The sequence below is a fragment of the Rhinopithecus bieti genome, unplaced genomic scaffold, assembly GCF_001698545.2.
Source record: "Rhinopithecus bieti isolate Rb0 unplaced genomic scaffold, ASM169854v2 scaffold_5246, whole genome shotgun sequence".
Classification (NCBI taxonomy): domain Eukaryota; kingdom Metazoa; phylum Chordata; class Mammalia; order Primates; family Cercopithecidae; genus Rhinopithecus; species Rhinopithecus bieti.
Window position 1 is genome coordinate 923197 of NW_016804704.1, and position 20496 is coordinate 943692.

Here is a 20496-nt window from a genome sequence, read left to right on the forward strand (position 1 = left end):
AATATACCTAAACACACACACACAAACAAAAACTGCATGGATCAATTTCTCTTGCAGGTAGACATCACCATGTGACTCAAGAGCAGCCAATAAGATGGAAATAAAGGCTATGAAGTTATCGGATGGCATCTACAAGGAATACTTAGATAAGGAGGTGACTCTGGTGGCAATTGTTCTTTTGTCTTTCTCACCTTCCTTCTTGCCCTGTCTGGGATGCTGAAGGGATGGCTGGTATACAGATGCCCTCTTGTGATGTTGAGATAAACATGAGAATAAAAGTCAGTGATTACAGATGGCAGAGAAGAGAGAGAAAGATAGGATGTAGGTGGATATTGATGGAACTAAGTTTCTATTACACAAGTTCTACCATACCACTAACCTCTGGACTTTATGATATGTGAGGGAGAAATAAACTCCTATTTTAGAAGAAAGAGATCTGTTACCTGCAACTGAATGGAATGCCTAGTTGGCACATCCTATGTGCTCCAAACCTTCCTTAATTTCTATGTGTAAGGCATACTTAGCCTTTACCCATTATTCTGCTCACATCCATTCACTCAAACGGCCTCCCAACTCTTTAGTAAAGAGTTTACTATAGTTTACTTTATTACTAAGGCAGATTCTGGAGCAAGCCCCCAAATCATAGATTGAATATCCACTCATCACAAGAGAGAGATTTGAAGATACTTCTGTCCAAACACATTTTAAATTTCCAGCATCTTTGGTGGACGTTCATGGTGGTTGATAGGGTTTAAATGACTTGTGATTCAAGCTCCATATTATAATGTAACAGAGGAAAAGTTCAGGGTTATTTTATTTTATTTTAAGTTCTGGTATACATGTGTAGAACATGCAGGTTTGTTACATAGGTATACATGTGCCATCGTGGTTTGCTGCACCTATCAAACCGTCACCTAGGTTTTAAGCCCCACATGCACTAGGTATTTGACCTAACGCTCTCCCTCATCTTGCCCCCAAACCCCTGAGAGGGCCCAGTGTGTGATGTTCCCCTCCCTGTGTCTGTGTGTTCTCATTGTTCAACTCCCACTTATGAGTGAGAACATGTGGTGTTTGGTTTTCTGTTCCTGTGTTAGTTTGCTGAGAATGATGGCTTCCAGCTTCATCCATGTCCCTGCAAAGGACACAAACTCACTATTTTTTATGGCTGCATAGTATTCCATGAGTATGGATTTGGTTATAGATCGAGCTGGATGTGCCTTAGCTATATCTAGTGGGTTTTGACATGTTATATCAATTTATTACTGCTTTTGTAAATGAATATATTAAGAAGAAAAATTACAAATGAAACTTTCTTTACAAACTTTTAGGATAAGCAAGTTCAGTTATTAAAAAATGGATGTTTGCAACATACAGAGTAATTCTTTTCAGGAAATTAAAATGATTAAAATTATAATCATTTTGATCCCATTCAGATATCATATATTTAACTGTGAGAAAATTCTGAGATAAATGTCAACTTTTAAAATGTTAAATAAATTAAATCAAAATGTCCACTCTAAAATAAAAAATTAGCTCCGATTATTTCTTCTTTTAAATTTTCCTTATAGTTGTAAAATAAAGTGAATGTTTTGGCTCGTTTCCTCATTAAAGTTTGACTTTTCCAGTCACCAGTGTTCTGTTCTTTCTTACAAATGTTTATGTGCCTGGAATGAGAACATTACCCTGTAGAACATTTGGTGGTGGAAATCCTTCCAATGAGGGAGCAAGCAGGATGCCAGCTTAGAATGATTATAGAGGCAACAAACTCAAATGTTAATAGGTGTTGAGGAAAGGAGTGTGAGTGGGTTTGGAGGGTTGATCATAAAGCAATAGGGTGTGGTGAGGACTGTGGCAAACAAGGGAGCTTCTGCTCTGCCTAATGTAGGGCACCTGGGACACAACTTCAGAGGCTTCTTTTTTTGTGACATCTTTCAATATGTAGGGAAGAGTGAAAAAAAATCTTGTTTTTTAAACTCTGTCATAACAGCAACATAAAATACACTTCTGTGACCTATATCCAATCTGTGTGTCTGTACAGGACTCGGTGACCTCAGTCCCCTTAGGACTAGTGAATTATCAGAGATGTCAGGAAAGAACAGGCTGGGTACAAGTGGAAGTTGACTTCTGGTATCAGAAGAATAAAAAAGACAAACAGATGAGATCCCATCTTTCAATGTACCTTCTGTCTTTGAAGTGAGTCTAATAGCTGGAATAGAGAATGAGTTAAAGCTAATAAAAGTTAGAATGTTATTAATCCAATTTTAATTGTTACCAGAAAATAATGCCATTCTTAGTTATCACCAACCTTCCAATATAAGAATATTTCTCCTAATTTTCTTCCTCTCTGCCCTTCACTAAACATAAATCCAGAACCATGAAAGTCAATTACTTCTCCCTGGCACTGCTACTCATGACCCATATTAAGTATTCAAGTCTTCTCAATTATTTTACTCTCCATACAAAGAAAATAGCATTAGTATTTATAAGTGAAGACAACTCCAAATATAAATGACAAAACTGTAACTCAACTTAACCATAAAGATACGTCTTTTTTCACCTAACAAGAAGTCAAGTAGGAATGACTTTGGGGGAAGTTGATCCAAGCGCTAAATATTGTACCCAAGGCCCCAAGTTCTTTCCATCTTCCCAATCCTTCATTCTTGGTGATGAGTTTGTCCTCACAAGGGCTGCAGATGGCTGTAGCAATCCTAAGTGTCTCATTCAGACATAATAGCAGGCACAAGAAATGACTATTTCATCCTGTGTCTCTTTCTTAGGAATCTGGACCTTTCTCTCCCGGGTACCCACAAACAGAACTTCCTTGTCATTGGCCAAAATTGGGTCACATAACCCTTTCCACCCTCACTGGAAATGAGGATAGAATTAGCCCATCCCTCAAGTTGGAGCGAATTCAGATTCTGCTGGGTGAAATGCTGTATGTAGAAAGAGTAGATGTCTTAACCAAATCATAATTCAGGACAACAGTTGGTGGATAGGTAACCAAAGTGTACACAGGATTATTATCACAATTTTGGGTTCTATCTTCCAGTCTCCTATTTTCCAGTTTTTACAAGCCAACCAGATTGACTATGCCAGCTCATTCTTGTTTCTTGATTTCACTTAAAACAAGACAACCTAGAGATTCTACTTGAAGCCAAACAACAGCAACATAAAAGAAAAGTACCGAAAAATAAGCCTTGCAAAAATCCAAAATGCTGACAACACCAAATGCTGCTGAGGAGGTGGAGAAACAGGAAGTCTCATTCATTGTTGATGGGATGCAAAATAGTACATTCACCTTGGAAGACAGTCTTGCAGTCTCAAAAAACTAAACACATGCTTACCATACAATCTAGCATTCACAATCCTTAGAATTTACCCAAAGAAACTGAAAACCTGTGTCCACACAAAAACTTATTCATGAATGCTTATAGCAGCTTTATTCATAATTAACAAAATTTGGGATGTCTTTCAATAAGTAATGGATAAGTAAACAGATATATCTGAACGATAGGATATTATTCAGCTTTACAAAGACATGAGCTATCAAGCCCTGAAAAACTACCAAAGAAATTTAAATGCGTATTACCCAAAGAAGCCAATCACAAAAGGCTACAATCCATTTGATTCCAACTATGTAACTTTCTAGAAAAGGCAAATTAAAAAGATAAGTGTCTTCCAGGGACTGGGAAAATGCAGAGGTAAGTGTATGGAGCACAGAAGATTTTCAGAGCAGTGAAACTACTCTGTGTGGTAATATAATGGAGGGTACAAGTCATTATATACTTGTCAAAACCCCTAGAATGTACAACACCAGTGGTTACTGACGTAAGCTGTCGACTTTGGGTGATAAAGATGTATCAATGCTGGTTCATCAATTTTAGCAAATGTACCACAATCGTAACAAATAGTTATAGGGACGTTGATAGTCCAGGAGGCGGTATCTGTGCATGGGTTGGGGCAGGAGGTATGCAGGGGCTTTCTGTCCATTCCCTCATTGGGCTCTGAATTTAAAACGGCCCTAAAAATAAAGTATTTTTAATTTTTTTTTCACTCTGACTTTTAACTTTTATTTTAAGTTCAGTGGTACATGTGCAAGTTTATCATATAGGTAAACCTGTGTCACAGGAGTTAGTTGTACAGATTATTTCATTTGGTATGCCTGTTTCACCTAGGTATGAAGCCTAGCACCCATTAGTTTTTCTTCCTGGTCCTCTCCCTCCTTCCACCCTCCACCCTCTGGTAGGACCCTGTGGCTGTTGTTTCCCTCTATGTGTCCACGTGTTCTCATTATTTAGCTCCCATTTATAAGTGAGAACCTATTGTATTGGTTTTCAGTTTCTGTGTTAGTTTGCTAAGGATAATGGCCTCCAGATCCATCCGTGTTCCTGCAAAGGACACAATCCTGCCCCTTTTTATGACTGCATAGTACTGCATGGTATATATGGACATGTCTTTATCTAGTCTACCATCGATGGGCATCTTGGTTGATTCCATGTCTTTGCTGTTGTGAGCAGTGCTGCAATGAACATTAGCGTGTGTGTGTCTTTAAGATTAGAATAATTTATATTCTTTTGGGGTATCTACTCAGGAATGGGACTGCCGGCTAGAATGGTGGTTCTGTTTTCAGGTCTTTGAGGAGGTGCCACACTGTTTTCCACAATGGTTGAATTGACACTCCCACCAACAGTGTGTAAGCGTTCTTCTGTCTCTGCAAACTCACCAGCACCTGTTACTTAAAAATCATGTTCTTCAGCCATCACATTTTTAAAGGCAAAAACTGAGGCCCAGCTTAACAGGAGTGAATGGGTCAGAGGAGACTCCAGTCTCATTCTAAGTGCCCTGAGTACATGGATGTCTACTGCAAACTGGAAGAAAACTGCTGGGAGGTTTTCTTCCTTCCACTGGGAGGAAGAGATTATAACAATGCCTTTCCACCTATGCCTGTTACTTGTTTTATCTGATCCAGATAAAAGCATGACATGAAAAATGGATTTGTGGGGAATTTGTGTTTTGAATCATCAACTGATTTTTTACCTGGTATTTCTTCTTAGTCTTCACTCTTTTTCACACTTGTGAGGTCAACTCAGCTAGCATTCATGGCATTGGAGAAGAGATGATACGCCAAAGAAAAACCTCCTGGGTATTAAAATTCTGAATTCTAAAGTAACTCAGAACATAAAATTTAAAAATGGATAAAGTTGAGGAAGGTTTTCTGTCTTCAAGACCAGGCAAGATACAGAAAAAAAAGAGGACCTGAAGGAAACTGAGACTCTGACGGGAAGGGTTGGTTACCTCGTAACATTTGTCTCAGCCTTGACTTTGGAAGTCACTGCGGGTGGGATTTCTGAACTGATGGAAGATAACATTCAGATATCTAATAGCAAGGATACTTATAAAAAGTAATATAAGTAACTAAAATAAAAAAAAGAAATGTATCTTTTCTCTATACTTGAGCTTGTAGATTGACATTTGTACCTCTACAGGACCAAAGAAATTTAAGTTGAGTCTTCTTCTTATATCCCTGCCAAAGAAGAAAAAAACACTGTAAATGTTGAAGTCCTTAAAGGGCTGGACATGATCAGATGCCTCTAAATTGGTTACCATAGAGACGAATAAGACAATAGGCAACCTTCTCCACTATTTCCTTTAATTAGATTACATTAACCTTCCCATTTCACCATCACCTGCTGATTCGCATATACTAGAAGCCTACAGTGATAAAAGCAATGTCATGATAATAAAGCAAAAGGAAAATCTTGCCATTATCTGGATGTGGGACCCTAAGCCAATTACTGTCCTCTCTGATTCTCGGTCCTGTTACCCATAAAAGGAGAGTGTGTGTGGGCTGATATAGATCAACTTTTAGTTTCTTTTGGGTTAATTGTGCAATTTTATGGTTTCAAGTGAATCATTTGGAATGTGTTCTGAGCTTGAATTTATATTTATTTATGCAACTCCATAGTAATTTTCTATAATTTCTCACAATTAATTTTATTTGACATGTGGAGAAACTTTGGTATATCCTAAACTTTAGATATTATGTTGCTATGGATCAATCCCTGGATTGAAGTTCATTTTTTTAAACCTAAAACTTGAATATAGAAGATAAAGTAGTCTCTGAAAAAAATAGAGCCCTCAGCACTTTGGGAGGCTGAGGTGGGAGAATCACTTGAACCCAGGTGTTTGAGACCAGCCTGAGCAACAAGGCAAGACCCTGTCTCTATTTTTAAAAAATGCAAAAATTAGCTGGGTGTTGTAGTGCTGTGCAACTGTAGTCCCAGCTACTCGGGAGGCTGAGGTGGGAGGATCACTTGAGCCCAGAAAGTCAAAAGCTGTAGTCAGCCCTGATCACGCCACTGCACTCCAGCCTGGGCGACAGAATGAGACCCTGTCTCAAAAACAAACAAACAAACAAAAAAAAAACAGAAGAATCATCTGAATATTCACTAGATTTGTCCTGGAAGTGTTGAAGAACCATGTTGGACGAGAGAAGACTATAAGAAACAAAGGCTGCAAAATACAGCAAGAGTGGACGAGAGCTGGGTCCTTTTTCAGGGGTTTTTCTAAAGGTTGGAGCCCCTTCATGCTCTTGCTGACGGCAGTCTTGACCCTTTCCTGCTGCAGGTGCTGAGTCTGCAGTTAAAATGGCCTTTTCCTTCCAAACGGAACTAACAGAACAGCAGGGAGTGTCCAGACAGGGACAAGGAGCACCTGGGTTCTGTGTGTACCTATATGAGTACAAGTAAAACAAACCACCCAGCAAAGTAGACAGGTTTAAGAGGCAAAAAGACTGAAATAACCTCTTTTCATATCAAAAGGAAATAAATAATCCTTTTTTGTATCTTAATTAACACTGTACTTTTTAATGCAGCATCTGTTTAATAGACTTTTTTAGCCTTCCCAAGAGGCAAACAGGATTAAAACCATACTCTGGCACAAAGGATGTGGGTTAGAATTTGTTCCCTGAAGAATGATCTAGACAGCTTCAAAGTTTAGTCATCAGCCTACTTCAGTGTTCAGTAAATTACAGTGCCTAGGCTAAATCTTGCCCGCTACCTATTTTTGTTAATTCAGTTTTTCTTGGAACACAGACGCACTCGTTTACATATCATCTATGACTCTGCGATGCAGTAGCTAAGCTTAGCGTTTGCATCAGAGACCACATGGCCTGCAAACCTACAACATTTACTATTAGGTCCTTTACCAAAGATGTAGGCTGACCCCTAGCTCACACATTTATGAGCATTGATGCACAGCAAACGAATGTCACATTTTTATTCCTAAATAAATTCCTACAAAGTGAGTGGATAAGTAACAATTCTGGCTGAACAGCATCATGATGGGCAAGTGTATTTCCACTAAAACCAGTGGGCCCAGAAGTCCCATACATCTTTGTCCCTGGGAAGAAGTACTGTGTGGATAGAGCCATACCCCACAGATACCAGCCTGGCAGGATTTTCTTAGAGTATCAGGTAGTTGAAAAAAAAAAAATAACTCATTCATTGCTGCCCTTTGGCGATATGTTTCTTTCAATTTGTCCACATAGCAAGAACTTCTCCAGGGACAGCTGTAGGATGATGCGCTTAGAAGCATATCACCCACCTATGCAGAGTTGAAGAGTGTCCCCCAAGAATTCACATTCCTCCTGGAACCTGAGGATGTGACTTTATTTGGAAATAGGGTCATTAGGTCATTACAGATATGATTAGTTAAAACGTGTTATATTGCAATAAGGTGAGCCCTTGGTCTAATACGTCTGGTGTCCTCTTGAGAACAAGAAGACACAGAGACAGACATGCACAGGAGGAAAATGATGTGAATGGAGACACATGGGGACAAGGCCGAGTGATGACAGAGGCAGAGATTTGAGTGATACATCCACTAGGCAAGAAATGCCAAGCACTATCAACAGCACCAGAAGCTAAGAGAAGGGCATGAAACAGATTCTGCCTTAGACCATGCAGAGGGTACACAGCCCTGCTGATACCCTGATTTCAGACTTCTGGTCTCCAGAACTATAAGAGAATGACCTTATGCTGTTTTAAGCCACCGTGTTGGTTGCACTTTGCTGAGATGACCCTAGGACACTAATATGAACTCCATACGACAGCTTACATCTCTGATGGGCATCAGTGCCTGTAATAATTTTCTATTGCTACTATACCAAATTATCCCAAATGATATTGCATACTTACTATCTCACAGTAGGTTAGAAGTCCAACATAGGTCCCACTGGGCTAAAATCAAGGAGCTGGCAGGGATGCAGTTTAACTTGTGGATTCTAGGACAGAATCCAATTCCTTGCCTTTTCTAGCATCTAGAGGTCACCCACATTCATTGGCCTCTGGCCCTCCTCCTCCATCTTCAAAGCCAGCAACTGTAAATTAACATAAGTACTGCTTTTTTTTTTTTTGGCTGGTCAAGTGAAGCAGTGGAAGTGGAGAAGGAACATGAGGGCTCCTTATGTGGCCATCTCTCAAATCGGCCTTCTGCACTCAAAGTGCCTCCATGCACAGCTGAAATGTTCTTCAGTTTAAAAACTCATCACTTTGGGTGGCCGAGGTGGGCAGATCACGAGATCAGGAGTTTAAGATCAGCCTGGCCAACACGGTGAAACCCCGTCTCTACTAAAAATACAAAAAATTAGCCGGGCATGGTGGTGGGCATCTGTAATTGCAGCCACTCGGGAGGCTGAGGCAGGATAATTGCTTGAACCCACTAGATGGAGGTTGCAGTGAGCAGAGATCGAGATCTCGCCATTGCACTCAAGCCTGGGTGACAGAGCAAGACTCCGTCAAGAAAAAACAAACAAACAACAACAACAAAAAACTCATGTGATTAGATTGCACTCCCCTCAATAAGCAGGATCATTTCCCTATCTTAAGGTTCTGAACCTTAATCACATCTGCAGAGTTCCTTTTGACAGGTAAGACAATATATTCATTTTCTGCAGAGTTAGATCCAGGCAAGTTTGAGGGACTATTATTCTGCCTACCCCATCCTCTCTATAGATTGTCTTATCCCTCATGGTGTCTGACTTCCTCCAAGAACTCCAAAGGAAAAGGACTAAATTTTTTATTTCTTCACTCCTGGATGCTCCTTGGTCCTCATGCAAATCTGCCCACTGTGTCTCCAGAAGAATTCCAACTATATATTTCAGGGAAACCAAATAAATGTCTCCTTCCACTTCTACTAAAATATACGTATGAGAGCTGCAAGGAAATTTTCTTAAAAGCCTTTGACATCTCCCCTTTCTGCCTTCTTTCTCCTACGTTTCTCATCTAGCTAACCTGAAGCAGGTGTGATGGTTACTTCCAGCCACTGTCGTGGACCAGGGGAAGGCAGAGCTCTGCCTAGTGTCAGGGAGGGAGGATGTCTGAAGGAGTCTGATCCCTGATGTCCTTTAGGCTGTCATACCGGACCCGTGTGGCATCCATCAGGACTTTTATTATATTAGAACCAAATACAGCTTTATCTTATTTAAACCACTCTTTGTTTTAAATCTGTCTATTAATAGGAAGCCAAACTAATCCTATCTGATACAAGAAAGAGAACAGAATTCTAAGAAACCCATCTTCATTGGCCAATAATTTTCACTTAGCAAGATAGGTCACAGTAATTCATCTTTCCTGGAGTATTCCAAATAAAGCATACATTTAGGAATAAAACTACTGTGAATGAGGATTCAAATTAGGAATGGAGTGACATTTTGTGCCAATTTTTGTCAAATGTATGTCCTAAGACATTGTTTCATTAGCTAGCTATCTAAATGAGTGAAAATATCTGTACTTACATCTGATTTATTGTGGTCCTATGGGCAGCTGTTACTTCTGGAGAATCTGCTTAGAAGACAAATTTAAAAAATTAAAACTAAAGTCTGTTCACACTTAAGAGTCTAAGGTTCCTGGCATTTGTCAGTGCTGTCCTTGGCTTTGCTGCTGGGAAGTGGATGGGAAAGAAGCCACATGCAAGGGCCAGGACAGCCGTAGACTAGGATGGGACAGGAGAGTGGAGCTGGAATGAGGGCAAGCAGGAGGTCACAGGGTTTTAAGGACCCAAGTCTAGGAGGTGGTAACATCACCCTATGTTTGAGACCAATTGAGGCAGAGACAGGATCACTCAGGGGTGGGGGAGATGATAGTTAAAAGAGCAAAGGGTGAGAGAAAATGATCAAACTCTTGCTCCAATGTGTGACAGTTAAGTTTAGTCCACACAACCACCTCTAAGGATTAGGTAGGGTCAACCCATTTTACAAATGAGGAATCAGAGGCTGAGAGCGGAATGCATTTGTCAGTCATACATGTAGTGAGTTGTGAGGCCAAAGTACGAATTGAGGTCGTTTTAGCAGCAGAGATTAGGTTCTCTTCACGATATTGGTAACGAGGGACCAGGTTTGACTGAGGATATCATCTGCCTCCTTCTAGTGTTGGAGTTGGTTCTTGTGGCACCTGTCCTCAAACTGCTCTGCAAAGGAGACCTGTCCCGGCAGTGGACTGTGTTCATGTGACCGCCAGTCATGCTCCAACTTATTACCAAGCTCAGGTTCAAGAGTGTCCCTGAAAACCCATTTTCCTGAATAGGTCTGTCATTTCAAAAGTTGGAAAGCTACACACACACACACACACACACACACACACACACATCTACTCATCTGTGGATTCAGGATCCAGGTTGTTCCCACATCATGCCTACTGTGAATGAGGTTGCAATAACATGGGGATGCTAGCATCTCTTTGAGGTTCCAATTCAGTTCGTGGGAAGAATCCGTCCCAGACTCTGATACACAGCATTGTACCTATAGATAACGATGCTGTATTTTACACCTAAAATCTATTAAGAGGGTAGATCTCATTTTAAGTGTTCTTGCCACATTAAAAGAGGAAATAGTATTTTTAAAAAATCTATATCTAAACAGTCACATTTAATCTGTTTCTGGTTGTCCAAAAGCAGCTCCTTTGTCTTATGCTCAACCCACGTGTCTGAGAAGGCCAAGGCACCTGTACTTCAGGTCATCCAGGTTGTTAAACTTGGTCAAGCATTTTCTTTACTTTATTTGAAAATACAGGGTGCCATTCTATCACTTAGGCCAGAGTGCAGCAGCGGGATCATAGCTCACTGCAGCCTCAAACCCCTGGGCTCAGGCAATTCTGCCTCAGCCCCTAAATAGCTAGAATTCCAGGTAGAGCTGCAACACCCAGCTAATTTTCTTTATTTTCTTATTTTTTGTAGAGACAGCATCTCCCTATGTTGCCCAGGCTGGTCTCGAACTCTTGACCTCAAGCAATCCTCTTGCCTCAGCCTCCCAAAACATTGGCATTACAAGCAAGAGCCACCGCACCTGACCCATCAAGTGTTTTCTGTGGAATATGAGGGTAAGACAAAAACTTCCATACACAACTTGCATATATTAAACATGACCAATTACCAGGCCTTCTGTTAAGAATTTTCACATGTCTCCTTATTTAATCTTCTCACCCTACCAGATAGTTATTACTATAATTTTATTGATGGGAAAATAGGTGTTAAAGATGTTTAATGACTGACCAGAGCCACATGGTGGGGACTGGTTGGGAAAAGGGTTTTTGTGACACACACATCTATGTTTTCAATGCTCTAATATGAAGACAGAGGCATCTGTTCAATGAGGGAAGAAATCCCAGGCATTATGCAAAAATGAAAGTGACATTTTCAGAGAGATAAGTCTATAAAATTTTGTTCAGTGATACCATAAAGGAGTTTTGGGAAAAATGAAAATTACAAGCCTTGCTCCATTTCCTTAAATTCAATGTTGGCTAGAAAATAGCGCAGAAGCCAACAGCAAGGCATTTCAGGTCATTGTTTTGTTAAGGGTCCTGTGGACTCAAGTGCTTGGCGGAGAAAATACTTCCCATCGTGGTGTAGAGATAAGGAGTATGCTAGTGAATATTTATATACCAGCTATCATGACATTTAAGTTGAATCTTGACCTGATGTATATATCATACATATACATCATAAAATTGAGATTAATGTATATCATTTATGGAGAAGGGCAAAGAGGTTTCCTGAATATGAAAAGATTTGTTTTAATAGCTGCAGCATCACTGCCTTATCATATTGAGACCATAAGTGTTTGTGAAGATGCCTTCTATTAAAAAATACATCTGATCTCTTATGAAATAATGCATGCTCCATGAGAAACTAGCTTAACCTTCAACATTGTGATCATTAACTGGCAGCCTGGGACCTCCCCGAGTTTGTTCTGTAACTCCAATATTGCAGAAGTTATCTGACTTCACTTACAAGGCAGGAAGCCACACAACTCACTGTCGTGACTTCCCTCTGTAGCTCACAGGTAAGTCCCTTGCAAACCCAGCCCACGCATTTCCAAAAAGCAATACAAGTGTGTGTTTTCTCCATGATTCTCTCTACACAGAGAAGACAATATTATCCTGCATCTTGCAGTTCCCGTCGTCACTTTCCATTCACCAGGGGCTGCTAGCTGCAGGGATGCAGTAATACTTGGGAGAAAACTTCAAATGTGAACCACAAAAAAGAGTGTGCAAGAGTACAACCTGTTTGTTGAGCTTTTTGCATAAAATGTTGTACTGGGAATATAAAGTCAGAGAGAGTCTGTAGAAAGAATTTACTGCAAGTGATTTTTTAACCAGAGGGAAATTGAATGTTCTGTTATGGCTCCCTCACTCCATTTAAGTGTATACGGTGCACATTGTAAGATGCCACAGATAAACCACCTGCCTCCACAAGGACTTTTATTCATTGTAAACAATGTTTGTTTCATAACTCACAGTGCCCTCTACCCAGGGGCTTCCCAATACTTCCTCCCACCAGGTTCACGAGGAGAAGCTGGTGAAGATGGCTGTTTTGGTACATTGCATCAGGCCAAATGACTGAAGATTCAACAAAAGACCTCACAATAGTTCTTCAGAAGCCATTTTCTTTCACCCAAGCTGTTGCTGGGTTGGTGAGGGTTTCATTATTTTTCTCAATATAAATCAGAAGGTTTAAAGAGCTCTTAAAAAGAACTATGTGCATTTTCTGTGCTGAAGTTGTTTCTGCATTTATACCACCTTGACCTCCAGTTCTCATTCCTGGGAAAACAAGGATGTTTTCCAGAAACAGTAATTGATACTATGTACAAGGAGTTTACAGAACTATGTTATGAGCAGGTGGCACATTATTCTATTCTCAAAGATTCAATTCACTGGATGAACCCTGGTGCAAAACTCATTTTAATGAAATGCCTTTTGAAAATCATAACTGGAACAAAAACATGATCAGCATCTCCCTTCAATAACTGTCTATGACTGCACTACATCATAATTGTATTTGAAAAGCTAAAATTTAAAAAATGCTTTGTATGAAGAAGAAAAATAAAAGTTACTGGGATGTAGATGGGCAAAGACAGCCGAATTAAAAATGCTCGTCTTTCATTAATCAATACATTTTTGCATAAGAAGTTTATCTTACTGGTTTGGACAAACATAACTCAAGTATTTTACATAATCATGGGAACGATTGGGCTATGATAGTTTAATGTTATTTTGCAAAGCCATAATTTTGCTGGGGCTCAGATGAGCGCAATTTGCATGGTTGTTTTCTTAACTTCTTAATCATAGACCATCTCTGTGACCAGTATCCACATACCAGCATTTCACATGCAGCTGCACAGTGTTACTGGCTTCCACCTAAGAATCCTCCTTCCTCCAATTTCCAGTACATGCTCCAAGAACAAGAACAAAGAGCCCCAGCAATGGACGATACACACAGAGTCTACCTGGACATGTGTCTCTTTCACCTTTTCGCTCATCTCACCTGAGCAGAATCACGTGAGAGGATCACAAGGTATGAAGATTCTCTTATGCGAATTTCTGAGGACTGGAGACCACAATTGCACGTTTTGTGAACCAGGCTTTTTAATTATTCTCGATTTCCATAACAAATGTGATTTCAGAGACAGAAATCAAAAGAAAAATGAAATAACCCACATAAGGTTGACAGATGCTCCAAGGAAACCAAAGAAGCAGCTCTGCTTCAACTAACAGTCACTGATCCAGGAGCCCCCTGCATTTATCGGACTCTAAAACCCATCGTTTTCCCATTATACCCCACTGCCTCTATTTTTACCAGTAGGAAGTAGAATCCTTTCCTTAAAGATGTGAAATGTATGCAGGGGAAAAAAAAAAGTTTGAGTTTTAAGAGTTGCTTTACTGAGAATTAAGACAAAGAAAATAGTTTGTAAGTGAATACATAATAGTATGAGGTACTGTGTTTGGTTGAAAATAACATCAATCTCTACATTAGTGGCATAAATATGTGGAGGAGTTCCATCTTCTCGTCAAACGAGGCAGTGTCTGGCTATTGATGTGGCTCAATGTCGCCATCAAGAGGCCAGTATTCAACTCTCTTTAGCCTCAATCAATATCAGCATGTGATGTTTTGTCTTCATGGCCACAAAATGGCTCCTCTGTCTCCAGGCATCACAGCTATATCTCAAGAAAGAAGAAAGGTGGTATATTTAAAACAAAAAAAAACTTTACTCAAAAGGGTTTTTGGGCTATGTTGTTGTTGTTGTTGTTGTTTTGCAGGGGTCAGAGAGGACAGATATCTCTCCTAAGTATTTCCACTTTGCGGTCACTGGGGATCATTGGTTCAAAGTGAATCACATGGTGACTCAGAGTTACAAGAAAACCTGTGAAGTATTTTGTTGTTGCTTATGCTGTTTTTGGTTTTGGCTCTTCAGCCTCTATAATAGAAGAAAAGTGGAAAGAAAAAATGAATAGATTCTGGTGTGCTCAATCCAAATTGTCTTCCATAAGTCTTGAATCATGAAATTAGAGATGCTTCTAGGATCTTGAGATAGTGAATTAAAATTCTTAATTTTTGTACAGATTGAATTTGATTTCAAGTAAGTTTAGACACTATCTCAAATACTGATTTTAATAAATGAGAGTGTTTTTTAAAATGTTCCTTTATCTACTCTACTTCCTACTGTCGTTTTATACTTATTTATTTCACAAATGCATTGCATGATCTAGGAAGGAAAGAGTGTTGTATTATACAACTTTTCATCCACTAAAAAAATTTATCATGACCATAGTGGCTGTCCTGGAGCAGGTATTTAATAAATGTTTGAGTATCTGATTGAAAAAATAAAAATAAAAACACATGGGGTTAATACTGAATGCATATATTCATTGAAATAAGCATATAATTAGAAGACAGGGTTGAATAAATGTTGGCAAATACCAGTCAGCTTCCCAAAGGTAATAAAGTAAGGTAAGAAAGAAAGATGCATAAGAAGAACTGCTAGTCTCAGTGAGTATTGGCCATTTCAGCATCATTTGAAACTAAATGAAGAAGTTCTGTTTCTGACCAACATGGACTAAGAGGGATCCACTGTTAAAAAAAGTATGAAATAACAGCTGGAAAGACACTGGGCATCAGGTATAAACAGTGATCCCAGAGATATGGAAACAAGCATATGAGCCCTGTGATTGCCCCAGCTTGCTGCCCTTAGAGTGTCCCCAGTTTGCAGCATGTGAGGGGAAACTGAGGTAGAACCTGGAAAAGTCTCTGAGCTGAAGAGACAGAGCTGGTGGCTGAGGAAGCGTGAGGAATCTGGAGCTGATGGGGAAGGATACGAAGCGAGGAGAGGACCCTGAAGATCTGGAAAGGGCCTCCAGGAATGTTGAGTGGATTGCTGGTCTGCACGTGTGTGGAGAACCTTCCTGTATCTGAAGAAAGAACCATTCAAAAGGATGATGGGGAGCAGTGCCTGGTGTTCACTCAAGGGTGAAAACAGTACCTGTTCCCAACACTCAGACCAGAAAACTTCATAATCCATGGGGCATTGAGTAGAGTGCTAAAGAAGGTCTTGCTTCGATAGTAGGAAAGAATTAGCTCTAGACTGAGTGTATTAGTCTGTTTTCATGCTGCTGATAAAGATATACCCAAGACTGGGCAATTTACTGGGCATTTACAGTTCCACATGGCTGGGGAAGCCTCACAATCATGGCGGAAGGCAGGAGGAGCAAGTCACATCCTATGTGGATGGCAGAAGACAAAGAGAGAGATTGGGCAGGGAAACTCCCCCTTGTAATACCGTCAGATCTCGTGAGACTTATTTGCTATCATGAGAACAGCATGGGAAAGACCTGCCCCCATGATTCAATTACCTGCCATCAGGTCCCTCACACAACACATGAGAATTTAAGATGAGATTTGGGTGGGGACACAGCCAAATCATATCATTCTGCCCCTGGTCCCTCCGAAATCTCATGTCCTCACATTTCAAAACCAATCATGGCTTCCCAACAGTGCTCCAAAGTCTTAACTCATTTCAGCATTAACTCAAAAGTCCACAGTCCAAAGTTTCATCTGAGATAAAGTAACTCCCTTCTGTCTATGAGCCTGTAAAATCAAAAGCAAATTAGTTACTTCTTAGATACAATGGGGGTACAAGCATTGGATAAAGACAGCCATTCAATATGATCAAAACAAAGGGGCTAGAGCCCCATGCAAGTCTGAAATCCAGTGGGGCAATCAAATATTAAAGTTCCAAAATGACCTCCTTTGACTCCATATCTCACATCCAGGTCATGCTGATGCAAGAAGTAGGTTTCCATAGTCAGGAAGCTCTGCCCCTGTGGCTTTGCAGGCTACAGCCTTCCCCCTGGCTGCTTTCATGGGCTGACATTGAGTGTTTGTGACTTTTCTAGGCAAATGGTGCAAGCTGTGGGTGGATCTACCACTCTGGGATCTTGAGGATGGTGGCCCTCTTCTCACAATTACACTAGGCAATGTCCCGCTAGAGACTCTGTGTGAGAACTCTGACCCCACATTTCCCTTACGCACTGCCGTAGCAGAGGTTCTCCATGAGTGCCCCATCCCTGCAGCAAACTTCTTCCTGTACATCCAGGCATTTCCATACATCCTCTGAAATCTAGGCAGAGGTTCCCAAACCCCAATTCTTGACTTCTGTATACTTGCAGGCTCAACTCCATGTAGAAGCTGCTAAGGCCTGGGGCCTGCACCCTCTGAAGCCACAGCTCAAGTTCTACATTGGCCCCTTCCAGTCATTACTAGAGTGGCTGGGATGCAGGACACCAAGTCCCTATGCTGCACATAGCATGAGGACCTGGGCCCATGAAACCATTTTCTCTTAAGCCTCTGGGCCTGTGATGGGAGGGGCTACCGTGAAGACCTCTGACATGCCCTGGAGACATTTTTGCCATTGTCTTGGGTATTAACATTTGGCTCCTTGTTACTTATGCGAATTTCTGCAGCTGACTTGAATTTCTCCTCAGAAAATGGGGAGTTTTTCTTTTCTATCACATTGTCAGGCTGCAAATATTCCACATTTTATGCTCTATTTCCCTTATAAAACTGAATGCCTTTAACAGCGCCCAAGTCACTTCTTGAATGCTTTGCTGCTTAGAAATTTCTTCCGCCAGATACCCTAAATCATCTCTCTCAAGTTCAAAGTTCCACAAATCTCTAGGGTGAGGGCAAAATTCCACCAGTCTCTTGGCTAAAACATAATAGGAGTCACCTTTGCTTCAGTTCCCAACAAGTTCCTCCTCTTCATCTGAGACCACCTCAGCCTGGACTTTATTGTCCATATCACTATCAAGCTTTAGGTTAAAGCCATTCTCTAGGGAGTTTCACATTTTCCCACATTTTTCTGTCTTCTTCTGAGCCTTTCAAATTGTTCCAACCTCTGCCTATTACCCAGTTCCAAAGTCACTTCCACATTTTCAGGTATCTTTTCAGCAGTGCCTCACTCCTGGTACCAATCTACTGTATGAGTCCATTTTCATAGTGCTGATGAAGACATACCTGAGACTGGGCAATTTACAAAAGAAAGAGGTTTAACTAGACTTACAGTTCCATGTGGCTGCAGAAGCCTCGCAATCATGGCAGAAGGCAAAGAGGAACAAGTCATGTCTTACAGAGAAGGTAGCAGGCAAAGAGGGAGATTGGGTAGGGAAACTCCCCCTTATAATACCATCAGATCTCATGAGACTTATTCACTATTGTGAGAACAGCATGGGAAAGACCTGCGCCCATGATTCATATGCCTCCCACCAGGTCCCTCCCACAACACATGGGAATTCTAGATGAGATCTGAGCAGGAACACAGCCAAACCGTATCACTGAGTATTGCTTTGGTCCCACCTAAAAAAACCATAAAGGCAAGACCCAAAGGAATCAAATTTTTTCTAAAAAACTTAATTGAATCCCAGAACAATATTCAAAATGTGCCGGAATATAAAAACAGCACTCAAGCAAAGCAAAATGTTTAACAGCTGGCATTCAAACAAAGACTACTAGGCATGAAAAAAAGACAGAAACTCACCATGCATCATGAGGAAAATAATCAGTCAACACAGGCTTCAACTGACACAGTTAGGATTAGCAAGGAAGAGCATTAAAACATGTATTATAAACCTATATGTTCAAAAAGTTAAATAGAGACATGAAAGATGTTTAAAAAGACAAATTGGACTTTCCAAGATGGAAACTCCAAGTGCCTGAGATACTGAGATAAAATACACACACACACATAGACATGCAGACACATATACACACAAACACAAACACACACACATACACACACACTCACACACACATATGCTGGAAGGGGTTAATGGTGATTAGACATTGCAAAAGAAAAGATCACTGAATTTTAATGCATAACAATATAAAATACCCAAAATGGAGCATTGAGAGGAAAAAAATCCCTCCCCCTACCTGCCCAAAATGGAAAGAGCGTTAGTGAGCTGTGGAACAACTTAAAGCAACTTAGTATAAGAAGAGAGACGGGCCGGGCACGGTGACTCAAGCCTGTAATCCCAGCACTTTGGGAGGCCGAGACGGGCGGATCATGAGGTCAGGAGATCGAGACCATCCTGGCTAACACGGTGAAACCCCGTCTCTACTAAAAAAATACAAAACTAGCCGGGTGAGGTGGCGGGCGCCTGTAGTCCCAGCTACTCAGGAGGCTGAGGCAGGAGAATGGCAAGAACCCGGGAGGCGGAGCTTGCAGTGAGCTGAGATCCGGCCACTGCACTCCAGCCTGGGCGACAGAGCGAGACCCCGTCTCAAAAAAAAAAAAAAAAAAAGATGAAAAGAAACTATTTGAAGAAATAATGGCCAAATGCTCTTCCAACTTAATGAAAACTAAAAACCCACCAATCCAGGAAGCACAACCAACCCCTACATTCCACATGATCATATTTCACCTTTATCCAGCACAGTGGGAAGCACTGTAGACAATCAACCGGTGAGTGAAATTACATTGTTGCACATGAAAATATACAGCAATGTTGGTTTATAGAAGTTCATTTTAGATAAACTACCTTTTATTATTTTTAAAATTTGTTCTTATTTATAGAAGTTGTCCACGCTTTAACACCAAATATCACAATAAACAGCTACTCGGGTGAGAAAATGTTTATGTTGATAAGAAAATTCACCACGGAATAACTGGTTGCAAACTCCCGGAAGAGCTTGTGGCTTTCTTTGGTGTGTGGAAATGCATACATGATGTGGACTCCAGCAGAAGACAACAACCAACTCTGACTTCATTAACAGAGCGAAGGTGTATGATCTTAGTCACATCGCCAATCTTATTTTCATGTATGATTCAGGATGGGCTACTTGAATATTTAATTTCAGGCAAAATGTAAAGGGAACAGACTTAGGTCTTAAAAGTACGGGCTTTGTAGGCAGACTAGCTTAGTTCTAATTCCAGCTCTGACATTAGCTGTTTAGTCTTGGGTGATTTATTCAAACTCTCTGTACCTCAGCTTCCTTCTGTAAACTGGGATTGAAAATGTTAACTATTATAAGGAAGAGATGTAAATATTGTAAAACACATTAATAACATGTATTAAAAGTTGATTATTTTTAAAAAGCCCATTTCATCTGTGTCTGCCATTATATGCCTATTTCAATATTAAATCAATTCCTTTGTATTATCACATCACAGGTTTGTTTTTTCCTCCTTTACACCTGATGTTTCAAAGGCAGGAAATTGTCTGTACTTCTCCTTTCTCATTGAGACTGCTGGTAGTAAAGGTTCCTGATTGGGAGATAAGCACATATACCTTAGCCCTTTTAAAAATAAGACATTTATTTTAAATGGGGCAACATGCCTAAATTTCTCTTTGACAACATCCTCACCCTGACTCAAATACCACTCTGTGAGTAAGGATGTTAACCATGTGATAAGTCTCTATGCTTGTGATGTTTTATCTATTTCTATCCTTAGCCACTCAAAAAAAAAAAAAAAATTTCTTTTTTATTGAGGCATAATATATATGCAATAAAATCTATCTTTTTAGTGTGCATTTCTGAGTTTTGACAGATGCACATAGTTATGTAATTACTGCTACACTCAAAACACAGAATCATCTCATTACCCTAAGAAATACTGCACACTTCTTTGTCTGCTGCATCTGGGGGAGTCATTCACTCTCCTGAGTC

The 20496-nt window shown here is 40.3% G+C and overlaps 2 long non-coding RNA genes across 2 annotated transcripts in view; one reads left to right on the top strand and one right to left on the bottom strand.

The window, feature by feature from the left end:
* Positions 1-1628, top strand: part of LOC108528394 (uncharacterized) — a 38479-nt gene extending 36851 nt beyond the window's left edge. Inside the window, exon 4 of the long non-coding RNA XR_001885126.1 lies at positions 58-1628. This is a non-coding gene — a long non-coding RNA (uncharacterized LOC108528394). The remainder of the gene's footprint in view (positions 1-57) is intronic.
* Positions 1-16048, bottom strand: part of LOC108528396 (uncharacterized) — an 84767-nt gene extending 68719 nt beyond the window's left edge. Inside the window, exon 1 of the long non-coding RNA XR_001885128.1 lies at positions 15987-16048. This is a non-coding gene — a long non-coding RNA (uncharacterized LOC108528396). The remainder of the gene's footprint in view (positions 1-15986) is intronic.
* Between the last annotated feature and the right edge of the window lie 4448 nt (positions 16049-20496).